The sequence below is a fragment of the Galeopterus variegatus genome, unplaced genomic scaffold (genome assembly GCF_000696425.1).
Source record: "Galeopterus variegatus unplaced genomic scaffold, G_variegatus-3.0.2 Scaffold7109, whole genome shotgun sequence".
Taxonomy (NCBI): Eukaryota; Metazoa; Chordata; class Mammalia; order Dermoptera; family Cynocephalidae; genus Galeopterus; species Galeopterus variegatus.
The window spans coordinates 34,662-43,017 of record NW_007733220.1 but is presented as its reverse complement, the minus strand read 5'-3'; positions in this window follow the sequence as shown (position 1 = coordinate 43,017).

The following is an 8,356-nucleotide window of genomic DNA, read 5'->3' as shown; positions in this document are numbered from 1 at the left end:
GCCGGGAGGCGAACGTGCCGTCCCGATAGGGGATCTGAACCCGGGGCCTTGGTGTTATCAGTACCGCACTCTCCCGAGTGAGCCACGGGCCGGCCTCGAAGGTATGTAACTTCTGAAATCTTTCTTTGAGGTATGTATCTTCTGAAATCTTTCTTTGGATCAGACGAATATGGAACAAGCAGTTGGGGCCTCTGAGAAACTCAGAATTTCCTCGGCACTCTTTGTTTGTACATTTTATTTTATTTTTTGTCAGAAAGCATTTACAGTATCCACTTGTACATTTTAAGTTCACAAATTCTTCTGCTGTAATTTGTCCTGTCAGTCTAATTCTAATAATTTTACGCCTTCCAGAAATCCTCCCAAATCTCTAGTCCATGGATGTAATCTCATTCCCACTTTCGTTATAGATTCCTTTTTACATTTAACTTTTATCATTCAGGGGATATTGGGAAACAGGTAAGATACATACCTGCACTAAGCCCACACTGTGGGCAAGATATTCTTATAATTTCCTTAAAAAGAAACTATCAAAATACATATATGTATTATTTAATGCATATGTAGCTGTAAAGGATGTTATAATAAGTTTACCCAGTTTTCTGAAACACTTCTCTTATTGGATGAAACCACCTTTTGAAAATACTAATAACATATTAGAAATGCTCTCTTTTATAAAGATGTATTCCTTTAATAACCTGGAGATTTAAAAGAATTTTTAGTTTCTATATACAGGTATATATATACTTTATTCATCATTTTATAACATCTTCTAATGTTCAGGAGATTTCTGACAAAATTAACTTAGACTATACTCAAAGAATAAACATGACTAGGATTTATTTAGATAAAAAACAAACACCAATTAAAATTAGAACAGTATTTTTCAGTCTGGATTATGGAACAGCAATGGCAGAAACTTACTGAGAATGTGTATTAGGTATGTGTCAATAATTATTGGGGCTAGGCTTTTTTGTTGTTGTTCTTTTAAAACAACTGTTCTCAAACATTAGTGGGCATCAGAATCCCCTGGAGAGCTTGTGAAAAATCAGATTGACTGGCTTCATCACTAGTTTCTGTTGTCCCCGGTACGGGCACGACACCGAGGGTTGTGATCCCATTACCGGTCAGTAAAAAAAAGATAAAAAGGAAAAAAAAAAACAAACCTTTTTTGGGGGACTCAAGATTGACAATGGTAATAGCCAATCAAAACTTCATTGCCTCATTTCATAAGGTTAATGGGAGGAAACTATGTTCATTCTCAGAGAACTTTCATATATAAGATGTTCACTTGTTATAAGAATGTTGTGTGTTATGTTTACCTCTTTTAAGAAGGTAATTTCTTTTTTATCATTATGATACATATATATGGGGTATAATGTTGATTTTCAACAACTGTGTACAATATGTAGCGGTTAGATCAGTAAAGTTAAGGCCAGCCCGTGGCTCACTAGGAAGAGTGTGGTGCTGAGATCAGTAAAGTTAAGGCCAGCCCGTGGCTCACTAGGAAGAGTGTGGTGTTGAGATCAGTAAAGTTAGCTTATTCATCATTACAAATATGTAGCGGTTAGATCAGTAAAGTTAAGGCCAGCCCGTGGCTCACTAGGAAGAGTGTGGTGCTGAGATCAGTAAAGTTAGCTTATTCATCATTACAATACGCAATCATTCTTTGTGTCCATTGACCAATTCCTCATTAGTCCCTTCCTTCACCCCCTCCCCTCCCCTTTTCCACCTTTACTTTTCTAAAAGTTCAACATAGTACTGTGATTGTTGTTTCTTTATCTCTTTCTCTCTGTCTCTCTTTATTGTCCATTTGTTTATCTATGGATTCAGCTCTTGGTTATGAGTGAGAACATGTGCTATTTCTCTTTCTGTACCTGGGTGGTTTCACTTAGAACAATTTTCTCCAGGCTCATCCACATTACTGCAAATGGTAGAATTTCATTCTTTTTTTATGGCAGAGAAGTATTCCATTGTGTATATACCACAATTTCCTTATCCAGTTATCCATCAATGGACATTTAGGTTGGTTCCATCACGTGGCTATTGTAAATAGAGCTGCAATAAATGTGGTAGTGCAGGTATCCCTTCGACCTGATGTTTTCCAATCCTCTGGATATGTCCCCAGTAGTGGGATTGCTGGATCATATGGTAGTCCTATCTGTAGTTGTTTTAAGGAAACTCCATACTGTTCTCTGTAATGGCTGTACTAATTTACAGTCCCACCAACAGTGAAGGCAGTGAGAAGGTAATTTCTAAGTGAGATTTATTTGAAGGCAATATCTAAGAGTCACATCATAACATTTCCCTCTATTTATCAAGGGAAAGTTCACTAAATGTATAGTGAGCATTATCAGTAGCCATAATTCTCCAGAGAAACAAGCTGGAGACCCCAAAAAGCCTGTGGTGTAGTTCAAAGCCCTAAGAGCTGAAGAGCCTGTGGTGTATATTTCAGTTTGAGTCTGAAGACCTGAGAACTAGGATTGCCAAGGGCAGAAATGGTCAATAGGTGAAACAGTCAGGCAGAGAGTAAATTCAACCTTCCTTCCTCTGCTCTTTTGTTCCATTCCGGACATCAGTGGACTAGCTTATGCCCAGGCACACTGGGGAGTGTCATCTATTTTACTTAGTTCGCTATTTTGAATGCTAAACTCTTCCAAAAACACATGCTCACACACACACTCAGGAATAATATTTAACTAGATACCTGAGCATCCTGTGGTCCAATGAAGTTGACACATAAAAGTATCCATTACAAATTCAAGACTTCAAAAGCATAGGCAACAACAAAAGAAAAAATAAGCAAATGGGATTATATTAAACTAAAAACATCTGCACGGCAAAGGAAACAACCAACAGAACAAAGAGACAACCTGCAGAATGAGAAAAAATATTTGCAAACTATGCATCTGACAAAGCATTAATATCCAGAATATATAAGAAACTCAAACAACTCAATAGTAAAAAACAGATAATCTTATTTAAAAAATTAGCAAAGGACCTGAATAGACGTTTGTCAAAAGAAAACATACTAATGCCCAACAGGTGTATGAAAAAATGCTCATCATTAATCATCAGAGAAATACACATAAAAAACACATTGAGATATCGTTTCACCCCACTTTGACTGGCTGTTACCAAAAAACAGAAAATAACAAATTCTGTTCAGGATGTGAAGAAAGGGGAACACTTACACATTGTTGGTGGGACTGTAAATTAGCACAGCCATTATGGAAAACGTTATGGACATTTCTCAAATAACTACAGATAGAACTGCCATATGATCCAACAACCCCACTGCTGGGTATATACCCAAAAGAATGGAATTCATCATGTTGAAAGGATACCATCACTCCCCTTTTTATTACAATAGCCAAAATATGGAACCAACCTAAATGTCCATCAATGGATGATTGGGTAAAGAAAATGTGGTATATGTACACGATGGAATCCTACTCAGCCATAAAAAAGAATAAAATTCATTTTCATTTGACTCCAGGAATTTTAAAACTTTGCTTCTTGATTTCTTCTTTGACCCATTGGCTGTTTAGAACATATAGTTTAATTTCCATGTATTCATACAGTTTCTAGAGTCTCTTCTATGGTTGATTTCTAGTTTTATTCCATTCTGGTTGGATAAAGTAGTTGATATGATTTTGATTTTTAAAAATTTGTTGAGACTTGTTTTATATTCTAAAATATGGTCTATTCTAGAGAATATTCCTTGTGCTACTGAGAAGAATGTTATTTTGCAGCTGTTGGATAAAATATTCTATAAATGTCCATTAGGTCAAGTCAGCGGTGGTAGAGATTAATTCTGATGTTTCCTCATTAATTTTCTGTCTGGATGATCTGTCCTTTGCTAAAAGTGGGGTATTAAAGTCCCCAGCTATTATTGTGTTGGAGTCCATCTCTCCCATTAGTTCTGATAATAATTGCTTAGTATAACTGGATTCTCCAGAGTTGGGTGTGTATATATGTAGATCATTATGCCCTCTTGTTGTATTGATCCCTTTATCATTATATAATGACCTTCTTTATCTTTATTATAGTTCTGATAATAATTGCTTAGTATAACTGGATTCTCCAGAGTTGGGTGTGTATATATGTATATCATTATGCCCTCTTGTTGTATTGATCCCTTTATCATTATATAATGACCTTCTTTATCTTTATTTTTTTTTTTTTTACTTTCCTTGGCTTGAAGTCTATTTCATCTGATATAGGTATAGCTACTCCTGATCTTTTTGGTTCCCATTTACATGAAATATCTTTTTCCATCCCTTCACGTTCAGCTTGTGCTTGTCTTTTTCAGTTAAGTGAGTTTCTTGTAGGCAGCATATTGCTGGTTCTTGCCTTATAATCCATTCAGCCACTCTGTGTCTTTTAATTGAGGCATGTAATCCATTTATATTTAGAGTTATTATAGCTATAAGGGACTCATTACTGCTATTTCACCTTTTTTGTTGTTGTAGCATATTGCTGGTTCTTGCCTTATAATCCATTCAGCCACTCTGTGTCTTTTAATTGAGGCACGTAATCCATTTATATTTAGAGTTATTATAGCTATAAGGGACTCATTACTGCTATTTCACCTTTTTTGTTGTTGTTTTGTTTTGTGGATCCATTTTTCCTTTTTTTCTGGTCTTTCTGTCTTCCTATGTGCTTGAGTGCTTCTCTCTAGTTTTATATTTTACTTTCTTGCTACTGATATTTAGTGTGTCTCTTTTAAGCTTTATGTTTTATGGTTACCATGAGCTCAGTAGTTATGAATGGGGCTCCAGAGTCTTCCTTTCTAACAAGGTGATGCCCATGGAAACTTGGCATCCACAGAGCCTTCATCACTGTAGGGCCTAAATGATCAAGAGCCTAGGTCACCAGAGAAACAAAAAATGGTAAACATGACTGGCAATCAAAGAGAGAAGCATGAGGAATCAGATGCGCCAGGGAAGCAGTATGGATGGGATCACATGGGGCCTTGGAGTTAATGATTTGTTCTTTACTCCAACTTACAGAAAAACAATTGATCAGCGTTTAACATAGTGGTAACATATTCAGTTTTACTTTTGAGTATTAACAGAGCAATTGGCTAATAAACATTCATTCAGAAAATTTAATAATTAATTGATTAATTTGTAACATTTAGATTTATTATCTGAAGAATGACATGAAATCATCTCCACAGTAAAAGTAGTTTTTAAAAAGAAATTTAACCTCCACATGGCTGATGGGTGGCAAGATAGGGAGAAAGCAAAGGGCATATTTTTTGGCAGACTCATTTATCAATTGTCCTGCTTCCTTAGAATTTTGCAATTGAAAAAGAAATAAATAGAGAAAAAAGAACCCAGATAAAATAAAGATAGTTATTAACATGATCAAAATTTGAATTAAATTGACTAAACCTTTCAATTTTGGGTAACTACCTATCATTTCATTTTATGGCCTATCATTGAGTATCCAAATATCTGCAGTACATCCAGTATGAGGAGTCTTTCCAATTTTAGGCATTTAAATAGGTTAGTCGTTGTATCTCATTGCATTTTTAACTTGCATTTCCCTGATGACTAATATGTACAGCATCTTTTTGTATCCTTATTTGACATTATCTGTATATCCTCTGGTGAAGTGTCTGTTCAATCTTTGCCCATTTTTTAATTGGCCTGTTACTTTTCTTATTACTGATTTTGAGAGTTCTTCATGTATCTTGAATACATCTTTCATCAGATATATAATTTGTGAATACTTTCTCAAAGATTTTGATCTCTTTTCCTTCCACAAGATATCATACTACTCTAGTACACAGATGACATTGCGCCTATTTGTCCTAGTGAACAAGAAATAGCAACCAGTTTAGGCCTATGGTTGAGATATGTGCATGACAAAAGGTAAAAAATAAATCCAGCAAAATTCAGGGGTTTCTACCTCGGGGAAATTTCTAAGGATCCGGTGGTGTGGGGCATGCTGAGAAATCAGTTCTGAGGTAAAGGATAAGTTGCTGTATTTGGTCCTTTCAAAAACCAAAAAAGAGATATAATCCCTAATGGGATTTTTTTGTATTTTGGAGGCAACATATTTTTTATTTGGGTGTGTTACTCTAGGCCATTTACCAATGTGACCCTAAAATCTGCTAGTTCTGAGTGAGATTCAAAACAGAAGAAGGCTCTGCAAAAAGTCAAGGATACTGTTCAAGCTCCTCTGCTGCATGGATAATATAATCAGCATAACCAATGTTACTTGAAGTGGCAGTGGCTGATAGAAATGCTATTTGGAGACTTTAAACTGGGTGTTATCTGACCTACCAAGTCATGACAGGGAACTCAGGTTGCATGGCAACTTGGTGGCCTTCGGTTAAGTGTTCAGTTTCTAATAGGGTCCAGTAGCCAACCAAGTGCTGTTAATCCAAGAAGCGTATGTGTGTGTGTGGTGCATGTGTGCATATATATGCATGTGTGTATGCATATATAGTCATCAACCCCAGTGTGCACACCCTATATTATTTGAGATCCTTTTCAATAAAATCATGGTTTAACTCTGAAGGCTCTTCCTCTACAATTTTCCAAATGGAACTTGTGTAATAGCTAAAACGAGTTTCTGAAAGCCTTCTGTTCACAACTTACTCCCTCAGGTACACGCTTTTGCTCATGAAAGTCTCTCCACAGAGAACCCTTCCCTGACTACCCCCACCTTCATTTATAATTGAAATCGTATTCTTTATTCAAGGACTATCTCAGATATTACCCTTTCCATGGGGCTTTTCCACATTAAACTGAAGAGGACAGGAATGCTCACTCATTTGAAATATTTAGCAGTTTATTTATGCTTTTTAGTCCTCAATTTGTTGTGTATAACACTCATTTTTGGTCTACAAACTCTTTTATATTACAATTTTAAGTCCTACTACTCTATCTTTTGCAGTGAATATACAGTGGCTTGAGGCCCCAATTAAGTATTTCTGAAATATTTGTGAGATCAAAATAAATCTGACAGCATAAATACACAGAATTCAGTAAGAGTGCTTCACTCTTTTTCAGTCTTGAAATAATCCCAGAGAAATTGCATGGCCTGGGAAGGCTACCATATGTCAACCCATCTTCTTTCTTTATTACAACCCTAAGCATTACTTACATAAAGCGAAGATAAGACCAGGTCACTTGCTTTCTGAGAGATACCTGCACACCGCAGGGAAGGGAGTGAATGAATCACAGTCCAGCTGCTGTTGCTCTTTCTCCCCAGAGCATCCATGCAATTGCACATCCGTAGTTTGCTGATTTTTGTTACTGTATAATATTCCTATTGCATTATTGGTTCCTTTCAATTATGTAGACTTTTGCTAGTTTGTTTATCATTATGATCCAAAGACTAGATTAGTAATATAAGCATCTGGTGTCTCTCTTTTTGCCATCAAATAGGTTTGTTTCCCTATTTGGCCTTTTCCTTTATTGAGAAAATGAATGTCAGACTATGAGTGCATGGGCATGATATGACACCTGTCAAGTCTTACTTTAGGTTGGGTGAGTATGGAACAGTCATTTGAGGGCCTCCAGAAGCTCAAATTTTCTCCAAAGTCTTCTCTTGTGCATGTCAGGTCTACAGATTCCTCTACTCTGGTTTGTCCTTCAGTACCATCCCAAGTACCTTATGGCTTTCTAAATTTCAACAAAATCTCTAGTCTGTTAGTATGATCCCATTCTCTCACTTCTGTAGATTTGTGCTCTTTTGTACATAATTTTTGTCACATAAGTGGGATATTAGGAAAGATATTATATACACTTATGTGATGCCTGCATTTGGAATAGATATTCTGTTTTCTTTAAAAAGAAACTATGAAATACATTTATATTATTTAATGGGTATTTAGATGTAAAGGATGATATCATATTGGGAAGTTCATGCATTTGTTTGGAACACTGCTGATGTTTAATTAAAACCACTCTATCAAAAACACTAATGACATGGTGATTCTTTAAAAAGAAACTATGAAATACATTTATATTATTTAATGGGTATTTAGATGTAAAGGACGATATCATATTGGGAAGTTCATGCATTTGTTTGGAACACTGCTGATGTTTAATTAAAATCACTATCAAAAACACTAATGACATGGTGGAAAGACTCAATTATTAAGAATATAAATTAGTAATGTGTATTTGTTTCTTAACCTGGAGATTTAAAAGAAATTATAGTTCCTGTGTCTTTAGGTATATATGAGGGTACCTCAAAAAGTTTATGAAAAAATGAAATTAAAAGATAATATGAGTCATTTCATGAACTTTTGAAGACCCCTTGTGTATATATATTTTCTCACAATTTTACCCTACCTTTTAATGTTCAGGAACTTGCTGATATAATTATCTTA